The 12,882-nt window shown below is 39.7% G+C and overlaps 1 long non-coding RNA gene across 1 annotated transcript; it reads right to left on the bottom strand.

Annotated features, from left to right (window-relative positions):
* Nucleotides 1–374: 374 nt before the first annotated feature.
* LOC119018471 lies at nucleotides 375–2,896 on the bottom strand. The gene is made up of 4 exons (XR_005074769.1): nucleotides 2,683–2,896; nucleotides 1,840–1,973; nucleotides 1,354–1,441; nucleotides 375–684 (listed from the first exon to the last, which is right to left on the bottom strand). It is a non-coding gene; the product is annotated as an uncharacterized LOC119018471 (long non-coding RNA).
* Nucleotides 2,897–12,882: the final 9,986 nt, after the last annotated feature.

Genomic DNA, 12,882 nt, shown 5'->3' on the forward strand with positions numbered 1-12,882 from the left:
TGTGTGTGTGTGTGTGTGTGTGTGTACAAACACATCACATTTATGCTCCATTCACTAGAACTGAGAGAGCACACCAATATGAGTGTGGTGCTGGGGTGTGGGGTGATGCCCTTTCTCTCTCTCTCTCTCTTTTTAATGTCCTTTTGGTTTGGTTTGGTTTTGCTTGCACCTTATTGAGGTGCAAGGTTATCACTATTACTATTATTATCTTATCATTGTTTAGCTGTTACAGTCAATTTTGTACTGTCTCTATTGTCCATTAATGAGTCATGTTTTTTGGTTGTAACTTGTTATCTTGCTTGAATAAAAACATTTGATCACCAAAAAAGAATTTAAATAATTTCTCTGCTGAAGTTTTCTCTGCTGCTATTCTCGCTCCACTTTGCGGCTGCACGGCTCTCTTGGTGTTGCATCATCGAGAGAAACTGTTCTATCCACCTAGTGCTCAGCGGGCCTGCAACCATCACAGTGTCTGCTCATGTTGAACAAAATGGACAGAGGACTATCTAAAGGCTTATCACTGGCATTGTATTACCCAGAATTCCTTTTGCTTGTGTAATGTTCATCTCTCTCTCGTTCCTGATCCACATTTGGCATGGCTGGGTGGTCATTTTGCCAGAGGAGAATTGGAAGAGATTGTGTGCAGCCCTTCAGTATGTTCTCCCTTCAAGTCTCTGGATCTTTCTGTGGAGCAGAGAAACAGCTAAGCAACAGTCTAAAGACAGGTAACTGCTTCCCGGTGATGAGATAAATTGACATTCGCTTTTCTGCAGTGGCGCTGTTGATTTCCATGTCTGCCCTCTCCACCAAACGCAGATGCCAAGTCTGAAATGCATCACTTAATTCTTGAATTAATACAATATATGGGTCTGTGACTGTGGACGTCTTCTACGCACTACTCAGATTGAAACAGAATTGTCCATCCGAAGTGAAGGAGAGTGGTTTCTCCCTGGCTGATGCACTCTTTTGATGGGTATCTCTTACCATCGTGCCTCAGTGCATCTGAGTGTTTCATGCCTCCAGATGCAGTGAAGAGAAAAGAACACATCCTGCAGAACTGACAGGCTCTTTTCTTTTTCTGTCGAAGCTATTTGTTAAACAGCCATTCTTTGGTGATGATTCTTTGAATATTAATAGAGTGCACTCATTTTGTTTCATTTTTTCTTTTTTTCCAGAAACCTCTGTCAGACGCTTTTACTCTACACACTGGAAGTTGAACGCAGGTACCACCAACATAGACTGACAGCTTCTCAGGGGTTTATGGATTTGGATATTCATGTGGAGGCTGCAGGTTGGGGAGGGAGAGGAGGAGGAGGGGAGGTTAAGTTCATACAAATATTTCTATAACATTACCTTCTCAGGCTGGCGTCCGTCAGCTTAGTGATCCCCCCTTTTCCTTGTCAAATGCTGCTGTCACTGCTGGTGCATGTTGGCGGCTTTGCTGCAAATATCATCAACAGAGGCTGAAGCTAAAATGAAATAAACGTCTTTTTCTGCCTCATCAGTAAGATTCAAACTGAGTGCGAGTTACGTAAGCACTGCTAAATTTATCAATGCTCATTTTATGCAAAGCCTGAGCTCCCAGGCGCAGACTGTGTGATGTTCAGAATGGGGAAGGCTTTTGTTTCCCTGTGAGCCATTTGATTTCTATTTTTGTGCCTGAAAAAAAACACGATTTTAAAAAGGTCGTGCTAATTTTAGCCGTTTTCTTGAAAAGAACAGAGACATGTGGCTTTTTTTTCCACCCACAGACAATCCAAGACTTCTGAGTGCAGTGTGTGTGTGTGTGTGTGTGTGTGTGTGTGTGTGTGTGTGTGTGTGTGTTGGACTTCAACTAACATTTAATCTGTTGATTAGTCTGTTGATGATTTTCCAGATGAATCAATTATCAGTTTGGTTCGTCAACATTTCAGTCAGTGTAAAACAAGGAGGACAACGTCTTCTTCTCTTACAACTTAAAGATGTTCATTTTGCTGTCATGGAAAAAGAAACCAGAAGAAAATTCACATTTAATAAACTGAAATGAAGTTTGACCGATTAACTGATTAATAATTCATCAAAATATTTTGTGATTCATTTAACAGTTGAAGTAATTGATTAATTAGTAACCACACTTGTTGGTTTTAGAAAGTAATTAGAATATTACAAATTACTGAATAACTTGTGCTTTTAATGATTTTAGACCAGTGACAGGCAGGCGTCCTTATTAAAACCACAATGTGAGTGAAAAACTGGAAGTAGCCTTACAGGCTGGCAAAAACTGATGTCACCTGAGGTCTACGTCTAATTAATGTATTCTGAATATTTTCTTGTACTTAATCAATAATGTAAATACTGCTGATATTTCCTCACATCCTTACATTTATCCTTACAGTGAAGTAAGAGACCCTGCAACAATATGCAGGATAAAGCTTTAGATGACTTAAGGGATTACATTGACTGAAGGCAGTGAGAATACTCAGCCCCACCCAACGCTGTCTACAACCATGTTTATGTGGTTTTATTCCTCTGATTGTCAGAACAATGGTTACACCTTTAAATCTGTTCAGTACCAGCCTTACTGTATATATTATTGTAGTTGACTTCTTTTTCTCTCACCTTTATGCATGGCTGCATTGAAATCGTAGAAACCATAAAAGGAAATGTCCTTTTCTCGCTCCCCTCAACAATTCAGTGACTCACCTCTCATTTCTGAGGCTGACATCCACCCTGATTGCACCACAGCACAGTTTTACATGAAACTGTCCCTGTTTTTCTTCGGCTCTGCCTGTCTGTATGTTTCATATGATTCAGAGCATCACAGATCATTAAACATTTGCAACACAATCAGCGTTCCTACGTTCAAAATGGAGGAGTGCTGCGAGGAGCTGCTGGATCCTGATCAAGCCTCTGTGCTCGGGATATGTTTTTGCTACAGACCACACTGCCTGTTACCATGACAACAAACAGAAATGTCCCTTCATACACTTCACCCTAGTACTTCTCAACACTGAAACCATCCTCCCCTTTCTTCACTCCTGTATCACTTCCCCTGAGTTACAACCCTTCTCCTCTGCTCCCAGCATCCTCGGGAGTTTGGGAAATACACTTCAATTGATCTCTCTTGACAAGTGAAGCGAGACTGTTCACATGACTAATTCAGATGTCAGCGAGATCACTGCCTTTCTTCTACCTCTTTCCGAGCCGTATGAACTTGAGAGTGAGCTGCTCAAGCAGGTGACTGAATCACACAGCTCGAACAGAATGAATTGGGCTGCTTTTCACGAACATGTCAGGGCGGGGAGGTGCTCAGAGGTGACCCAGCTGTGCGACCACCTTGCGCTATCATGCATCGCCATCTGAGGAAGCTGTGTAGAGGAGCACTCTGCATAGCCTGCAGTGAAAGGATGAGCGTGTTTGAAAAGGACACAGTCAATCACCTGTCTGATGTCTTCTACCACACGAGCAGAGAAAACACCTATTCTTTGGTGTCCAAACCGAAATAGACTCACCTCCACCTTACCTTGGAGACAGCCTGTGATGATTGGCAGCGAGAATACACTTACACATTGTGGGAGGCCCCGACACCGAGGTGCCCGACCTACTGGTAGGGTCTGGCCTATTTTGGACATCCTGACCCTTGACCTCTTTCCATTCTCACACCTTGAAGTGTCAGAGATGGATGAAGATCTGTCAGAGGCTCTATTCTGGGTCTGTGAGTGCAGCTCTGAGCATGTGAGATGTGACACAAGGGATGGCACTTCTGCGTCCCACAAGGTTAGAAAGTGGACAGTAGAACCTGGTCATCTGGCCAATCACAGATTTATTGATATCAGCATACTTGTTGCTTAAGATAGTTTATAATTATCAAATCCCCAGTAAGTTGACTGTTTCAGTGCACTGGTGCCACTTTTTACTAGTGCACTATATAGTTTTGGGGAAGAAATTTTAAGCAGAAGAGAAAGATCTTCACTGACTGATTATTTATTCATAAACAAATGAAATAAGATTTTTTTATTATTCATTTATGGTCAAAGTTAGATAAGCATACAAATATGGAAAGTCTAGTGTCTATATTGGTGGACAGATCTATATGAAAGCTTACAGATAAGGAGCTGTACCCTTGCTAATCGTGGGCAGCAGTGAAACAGCGTAGCCAATAGTTCAAAAGTGACATGACCTTTATGACCTCAAGAGGACAAAGTTTTAAAAATGGTGGAGCTTTCTGAAGAGGTGTTAGGCATTTACTTCACCCAGGCACAAAGACAGTGTTGAAGGGAAAGTGAAGGTACATGTGAGACTGACTGTACCCTGAGATGTGCCCTCTAGTGGCTGTATTGCTTAACATCCATGCCAACATGGAGGACGAACATATGTGGCCTTTAGACTGTAATTATCCTACTGCAGTGAAATGTGAAATGCTATATGTAATATAGCGATTGATAACCACATTTCAATGATCACTGAGAAAAATGTTTGTATATCCGCCAATATATCTATCAGAAATGTTTACTTCCCAACAGCTATGTTGGTATCCTCTTCCAAAAATGAGTTTGACTTTATTTGAAAGTATTCAAACACCATGAGTTTTCTTATTAAATTATAAAACAACATCTGACAGTGTTCTTTTCCTTGCTGTTTGTAATGATGCTGTGAGAAGTGAAAAATATTTGAATTGAATTCACACTCATGGCAGTCTTATCAGGGTAATAACACCTTATCCCAACAACACAAGCTGTGATTTCTTCTCCATTGTATGCAGAAGGATTTGAAACTAACAAGCTGCTTAAGCCTCCCGACTTCCAAGGAGCTGAATCCAATAAAAACTGCTGATGATTTGATGGAACTGGAGCTGTAGAATAAGTGTGCTACTGTCTCTCTCTCTCTCTCTCTTTCTCCAGCCCTCTTTTAGACTCACTCTTTCTGACAATTGAACTTATAAGTTGGTTTGTTTGGATTTAGTGAATTCATCTGTTTTGTATTGGTCTATCTATGTATCCATCTGTATGTCTATTTAAATATTTATCTCTGTTTTCTGTGGAAATCTCTCATCTCAGACACAGATAAATATGACAGCAAGACTGAAAAATGATACATCCATCCTTTACAACACATCTATCCAATGTCACTGACTGTCAAATGTAATAAATTGAGAGTGAAAGGAATACGCCAGGGGAGTAAGTCCAAGGTTAGCACCACTGGATCTAAGTGCAGAAGCTAGTAAATGTTCCCCTGAGGAGGTCACTGGCCTGAGTCATGCTGCATTTGACTGGCAGAAGGCCTACTGATATTTTCTTGATGTAAAAGAACTGTTTGTCTATAGCAGCAAACACAATTGTTGCTGACAACTTTTCCATCCGCAGCCCTGCGGCAGGAGCGCTGTTTGTAAAGGAGCAGGCAGGTACCTTCTGGGACCTGGGCGATTGGGTTTCAGGGTTCAGCAGCGTGTGGTACAGCGGCGTTGGGTTTCCATGCAGAAGGGAAAATGTGAACGCCAAATTCACGGGCATGAATGTATGAGAGCAGCCTCGGACCATGTGCCGAGATATTGTTTCCTGTCAGGTGTTGTCTTACACCTATGAGTGATGGGGTCTTATCCTGGAAGACAGCAGCAGCTGCTGTGATGAGTGTGAAGCTGAGACGGTGCTGTGGCAGCTCTCTGTCTCTGTGTAAAGTTTATTATTTAACTAATGATATTATTCTTTCTGCTCAGCCCCAAATGCACTCAAACTATTTTAACTGTGACTCATCTTACACATAATTACATTCATCTCACTGAGATGAATATTTCAGGGATGAATACTGAATTTTCTCAATACAACTCAAACCTTTTTATCTAAGAGCATTTCTGAGGGTCACTTCCTGACTTTAGAAAACTGTAAGAGCCTTTGGATTTGTGGCTAATATACTGTTGAATCTGCGACAGCAAACTGTGCTGTATGTACTCACACGGTGGAGTCGAATGACAACAAAGCACTACTCATGTGTTAGGAGAGACTTAACTGAAACTTAATGGTGGCTGCTGGCCAGTAGGGCTACAACTAATGTCAACTAATCTGTTAATGATTTTGCCCTTTTATCAATTACAGAAGTTGTCTGGTTTATACATTTTATACTTCTGAATGTCTTGTTTTATTTTGTGCACAAAGATATTAAGTTTACTTTCACAGAGGAGCAAAGAAACATTTAAGAGGCTGGAATCAGAGAATTGTTTTTTATCACTCAAGGTGATGAACTGATTATCAAAATAAGTGGACTTTAATTTAATAGTTGATATAAAATGGATTCATCAGTGAGTTGTTACAGCTCTACTGGATAAAGAAGAACAATGTTTGTGTTCTGATTAAAAATTAAACCAGGACTCCAGGTTTGTTTAAGAGACTCCCTGAGCTAATTGTGCCTGCCCTGCTCAGATTATGAAAAAGAATTAGTAATAATTAGGGATTTTACAAATTGATAGAGCATTTTTATCTCATAAATATTAAACATTACAAACACATGAAAAAAGTGGGAACATTGTAGAGCACAATGTATCTCACAACATCAAAAATGCAAGAACTGAGAATGCACATTGTTGCCTGAGATAGACAGATAGATAGATAGATAGATAGATAGATAGATAGATAGATAGATAGATAGATAGATAGATAGATAGATAGATAGATAGATAGATAGATAGATAGATAGATAGATAGATAGATAGATAATACAAGATAAAGTGGCAAAAACGAGTTTGTCCGGGTTTATGCTTAGTGCTCGTCAGTGTGTGTGGTTGCTTTGTGCATGTGTGTGTGCATGTGTATCTGTGATTTTGTGTGATAGCTTTTGTGTATGTTGTCTTTTTTTGTGGAGACAGCTGTAAAGGCTGAGATCCTATATATATCTTCACCGCTGTTCCTCTCTGTGACCTGATCTCAGGGTCATACATTGACCTTTCAGGGTCGCTGTCATGCGCAGCAAATTCATGGCAGACATATTTAGTGTCTTAAAGGTTTATGAAGCATTAAAAATAATAAATAGTGTTTACTATTTGTAGTTTTCCCTCACCCGTGAAGGTGAAGAGACCCCATCCTAACAGAACTTTTGTGTGTTTTGTAGTGAGGAGGGTCAAGCGCAACCTGGCTGCAATCTGTCCATCAGCAGCTTGATGGATGCACTGGTGTTTGTCCAACAGTCAAGTAATTGCACCACAACGGACCCATTTAAAATATTTAAACGGTGTCGAACATGAATGGCCTGGGCATCAGGTTTCAAAAGCAGCCACCGTAGAAGGCCACTGTGGCTGAAAACTTTGTGTGAGTGTGATACTCAGCCTCGCTGACAGAGCTGATTTTGTCTGAGGGACACAAGTGATGTTCACAAATATGTCCAACAGTTCAGCCAACTGCTTATAGGTGCAGATTGTTTAGATTTATTTCTTTATATTCTGAGTTAAACAATAATAATATCATAATAATTTAATATATCATACATAGTGTTGTAATACTGAAGAACTGGTCCAGCAAAAGGATAGTGATATGTTTATCTGAGAAACCAGATCATGTCTGGAGAGGAGAACAACCTGCTTTACTCTGTCTTTCTGCGTTATTATCAAACCAAGATCACAACCTGTAAGAGTCAGAGGAGGGAAGCAGGAAACCTAAGAATAAGACTTTTTTTTTTTTTTTCTTTTTTCAAAGACTCAGTTTGGCCGCTGATAAGGCCAGTGACACACCCTGACCCGGAGGTTAAACATTGTTGTATCTTTTACTGAGGGTATGGAACTCCTGTGAATAGGCTCATTTGTCACCTAATTTCACTGTTGAGCTCTGTGGTGACGCCGTCATTACTGCAACACAGTCGTATTAAACACATTTAGACTGACAAGGGAAATCAGTTTGGCTGCTCCCTAAACAATGACTACTGGAATTATCAGTCCAGAAGCTCCTGAATTGTCAGTCGAGTCACTGACACAGCTTTTATCACCTGCGTCTCTGTACAGAGAGCAGCGCAGGATAACAGCAGGGAAAGATACAAACCTTTACTAAATTGAGTCTCAAAGTAACCTCACTGACCAAACTGCAAAGAGAACTGTGATGGAAAAGGAGCACGGCTTTGGCTCTGTGTGCTGCTCTGATGCTCTCAGCCTTGTTGTTATTGCTTTTTTGCACTTCCAGTTAGACACTAACTTCATTTTGTTGTCTCTGTTCTTGGACTGTGTACAAAGACAATATGTTTTTTTCTCTGTATGTACATCTAAAGAAATCCAATCACAGATTATAAAAATGGAGTTTTCAGCCCAGTTGAAATAATTAAATGTCGTGTGTTAAGAATACATTCAAATGTGTACTAATCATATGTATGTCAACATTTCTACAATATGTGTGATATCATATCCATATTCCATGTTTACGAGCTAATTTTCAAATTGGGAGGTGGAAGGGATGTAGATGACCTGACGTTGAGCTACATTCATCAAAGAAAGCACATCTTAAACACTTCTGTTTTCTGACTTTTTATTTAATATATTATTTTTTTTCTTTAATCAACATTGCACATATTCCATTTTCAATCACATCTCATATTGCTGTCTACAAAATGTTATGAATGTAGAAAATCCAGAAGTTGGAAGGTTTACCAAAAAATAAAATAAAGAAGAAAGCAAAAAAGGGGACACAAGTGACAGGCTCCAAAGACACAATGAAAGAGAGAGAGAGAGAGGAAGGGGGGGAGACAGAGAGAGAGAGAGAGAGAGAGAGAGAGAGAGAGAGAGAGAGAGAGAGAGAGAGAGAGAGAGAGAGAGAGAGGAGCACCCTCAGGAAAGCAAATACAAACATATTTTGGATTAAGATGCATTTTTCTCAAAACAAGGCATCATGCAGAATAAAAGCAAGGCTGGCCAAAACTCACATGGATATTTCTTAACACCTGAACTGTAGAAATATTTTACATATTCGTAATAGTTACTGTCAATTTCCCTTTGCTGATGATGATTTCCATCCATTGTTATGAGTGACAAGGCAGTGGCAGATGAACATTTTGAACATACGTGAGGCAGTAACACTGAAACAAATCCACCACAGCCATCGTCCTGTTACTGACGAGCTGTGCAGCCACATGTAGAGCGTTTACCTCTGTGCAAGTGAGATGCTTGTGATGAACTGGATTATAACCTACACATAAATGTGACCGTGGCCTTGGCTGACCAAACTGCACCAGCTTGCATAGACACCTGATAATCATTGTTCGAATCCCATCTTTCCAACCTCCCTCACATCTTCTTTTGTTTGTGCACTCTGTAGTTTTATTGAACACACAGTGGCCCACCTTCATCGAGCACTGCAGGAGTCACATTGAGAAACAACAACAAAATGACCCAAAGACACTTCACATGTTCTCACCCAGTATCAGAAATTAATGAACTAAAGACTTCTTGTACAAAAAAAATGCCCATTTACACACGGTCAGAATTATACATGCCTAATGATTCTTGGCCTGTACATTTGAGGCTTGTTGAAGAAAATGTGCCATGCCCCACATGTAGGCTGATGAATGTAACATGACAACAGATCTGCATGTGCCACCACAGTAAACAGTATCTAATCATCCATTAATGTTCTGTGCTTTCAAAATGAGCAAGTCTGTTGTTAAGACCATCAGCCTGCTGACACATTATACTTTTGATGAAAAAGTTAATGTACAGCGGCCATGAGAGCTCGACACACTGCAGCTCAAGAATACACATAGAGACAAAGGTGAAGCAAACTTGCTGCAAGTATAGAAAGCACAACTAAAACATGGCTATATTTTGTTGTGTTTTCTGTATTTGGGAGTATTTTCTTATGTTGGAGTGCGTTCAGCTCAGGGGCATTGAGCATGGAACCTTTTATCACCAGGAGCATTGTATTGTGATATCAAGAGCGCCGATCATGAGGAGATTACATTATATCCATCGGAGCTGTAACTAATAGTTAGATAGTCACTTTCCTATATATCTTAACCAACAAATTGTTTTATCTGTGAAATAGCATGAAGTAGTGAAACATTCTGATAATATTTTCCAACACTTCAAGAAATTATTCAGATTAGGGCTGCAACTATCCATTATTTTCATCTGTTAGTTCTTTGGCCTGCAAAATGCTGATCAGTGTTTCCCAGAGCCCAAGATGATGTCCTCAAATGTCTTGTTTTGTCCTCAACCCAAAAATGTTCATTTGACTGTCATAGAGGAGTAAAGATACCAGAAAGAAGAAGCTGGAATCGGCCTTTATTCCTGTAAAATGTATTCTTTGCTGCAGCTTTAATTCAGATTGTCTCACCATCCAAAACTCACAGGTATTTAGTCTAATATCATTTAACGCATCATATCTTTATGTTTGAGAAGCCAGAACCAGAGAATGTTTAGTATTTTTTGCTTGAATATGACTTAAATGATGATCAGAACTGCACTGCCTGTTTACTGTCCATCCAAAAATAAAGCGATATTTGTTTGATTTCACTGACTGTAAAGCTCATACAGCTTATTGTCATTACTGTCATTGGACAGCAGCAGCCTGAAAGCAAGCAGAGGCTGTTTGACCACCTACACTACACTACACTAATTGCCCTCTAGCCATTAAGCACAACATAGTCCATCTCCTCACTGCTCTGGTACAATATGAGCCAGAAAGTGAATGGTGTTCAAAATAATAAAGTAAAATTTAAGTGATATTTAATAATGAAGTCTGTTATCATTTAATCAATATTATAATCTCTGAAAAAATGAGTGATCATGTCTTAATTACCCAAATGACAACTTTAAGTAGTGACCATTAAGTATTTCTCAGATCAAGCGCTGTGTGGTAACCCTGTTAATAACCCTGTTTATAACCCTGTTAATAACCCATTAATCTGAGTGACAACACTGCCTTTCAACAAACAGGAACTCTGCAAAGCATTTTATGTGTCTCCCAACTACAGATGTGACCAGGAAAACACTGGAATCATTGTATTTGCACCAAAGAGCGCTAATACTGTTCTGCAGGAGGCAGATGGTGCAAAACAACCCAAAATCCAGTCAGTCACACAATAGCACAAGTGCTAAACAAACACAAACTGTGTCACTGTTCAACAGCTTCAGAGTGCTCCTCATATGCCACCTTGTTTATATGGAGATTAAGACATAAAACGAGTTCCTGGTTTTATCTAACGCCATGGATTCAAAAGTAAACACTCTAGTTTTTATCCTCAGACTAATGTGTTACTTTTATTTGTGTGTGTGTCCATGGCACGAAACATTGAACTGAGCCACGTGGAGACATCTGCAGTGCTGCCGGGGTGCAATGTGCAGCTATTGGTCTTAACCAGGTTTTGTTTTTAAAGATGTCCCTTTCGGCTTTCGGAGACAAAAAACGTTAGAAGTGAGAGTTTTTAAACCAAATTCAAAGCATGAGCAACAAACTCAGACGTGCTAGTAGTTTCTGTATCAACGTGTCTATTCTGATCACTATGAGCAGTTACTAAGCCACTTTCCATCAACACTGGCTACTTTATATTTGATTAAACCAATAAAATAATAAGGATAAAAATAACCATTATGGTTTCATGGTTTGCAGCATTATGGCAGAAAATGGCAGAAAATGTTCCAAATGTGAACTTTTTAAACTGTGAATTACGTTTTTCACTATTTCCAGACAAATTGTAGACCAATCAAAAAACTGATTGATCTGGAAAATAATATAATGAAAACAATCGTTAGGTGCAGCCCTGAAACAACGACAATTAAACTATTTTCCATTTTCTGTGATACGTGACTACTAAAAGCTTACACCTGATCTTCCAAGTGAATATTGTAATGTTTAATCACTTCCAAAAGATTTGGTTTAGATACCTTTTGTTATTGTAATCTTGTGTTCGGGAGTTTGCATAATTCCTCAAATAAATCAGGAGAGCAGAGGAATGTCCTGAGGCTTCTTCCCAGCACCTATTATATGGAAATTAACAATTATCTACAGGATCCAATTGGCTTGTTTTGTGTAAGCCAAATCTGGCAACACCGTAAGCTGTTTAAATTTAGCACATCACTGGTTGTTCTTCAGAAGAAATTATTGATTCAGAGAGGAATTCATCTTAAAGTTAATCTTGCCTCCTTGCTCTGCTGAAAGCTACGAGGATCAGAGGAGTTTCACAGATGTTTAGGCTTCAGAAATACGTGAGCTCATACAGAAAAGCAGTTCTCACACAGTGATAGTTCTTCCTAATGTGAAATCAATCCCCAGCCAGGTTTATCTTTCTAATGAGTTCAGCACTATTAAATTTGATGTGTTGTTTTCTTAACTTCATAGCTGAAAATGAGTTGTCTGGTTAATCTAATCTTCTTCCTCCTCTGGCCAGTGACAGACGCTTTAGCTGGTGCTTAGAAACATTATAAATTAAGCCACGGTGGGTTCTCCAGATTGTGATTAAAAATGTCTCATGTGGACGTTGCTCTGTGTGTTATCTAACGTCCCCACACAGACTAATAGCCTCCCTAACTGTACATTCAGACCAAAGGCGCATAAAGAGGCAAATTATCCAGGAAGCCATTCACTTTCTATTGGGAGAAAGGTAGAGAAGGATGGAACAGCAGAAAAGGCAGAGGCGGGTGAAATAGGCAGATTAGATGGAAAAAAAAAGTTAAAATTCTCCAACTATGTAATGAGCTATGATGTGTCTAGGTGGAAAAGGTGGAAAAGGTGGAAAAGCCATGCGATAACCAATGGGGATGTCTCCATAGACATAATATACGTAGATGCCTCATAGCATGCTAAAACGTAATCCCGCGTTACCGCCATCTTGGTTGGCTAGCATCAGAGTCAATCGGAATCAACGGAGAGAGAGCAACTATGACTGTATTTTATGCAGTTTATGGCTGCAATAACCTGTGCAGTATTGTTACCAGATCGT

This window comes from Acanthopagrus latus, chromosome 4 (genome assembly GCF_904848185.1).
Source record: "Acanthopagrus latus isolate v.2019 chromosome 4, fAcaLat1.1, whole genome shotgun sequence".
NCBI classification, from domain to species: Eukaryota; Metazoa; Chordata; class Actinopteri; order Spariformes; family Sparidae; genus Acanthopagrus; species Acanthopagrus latus.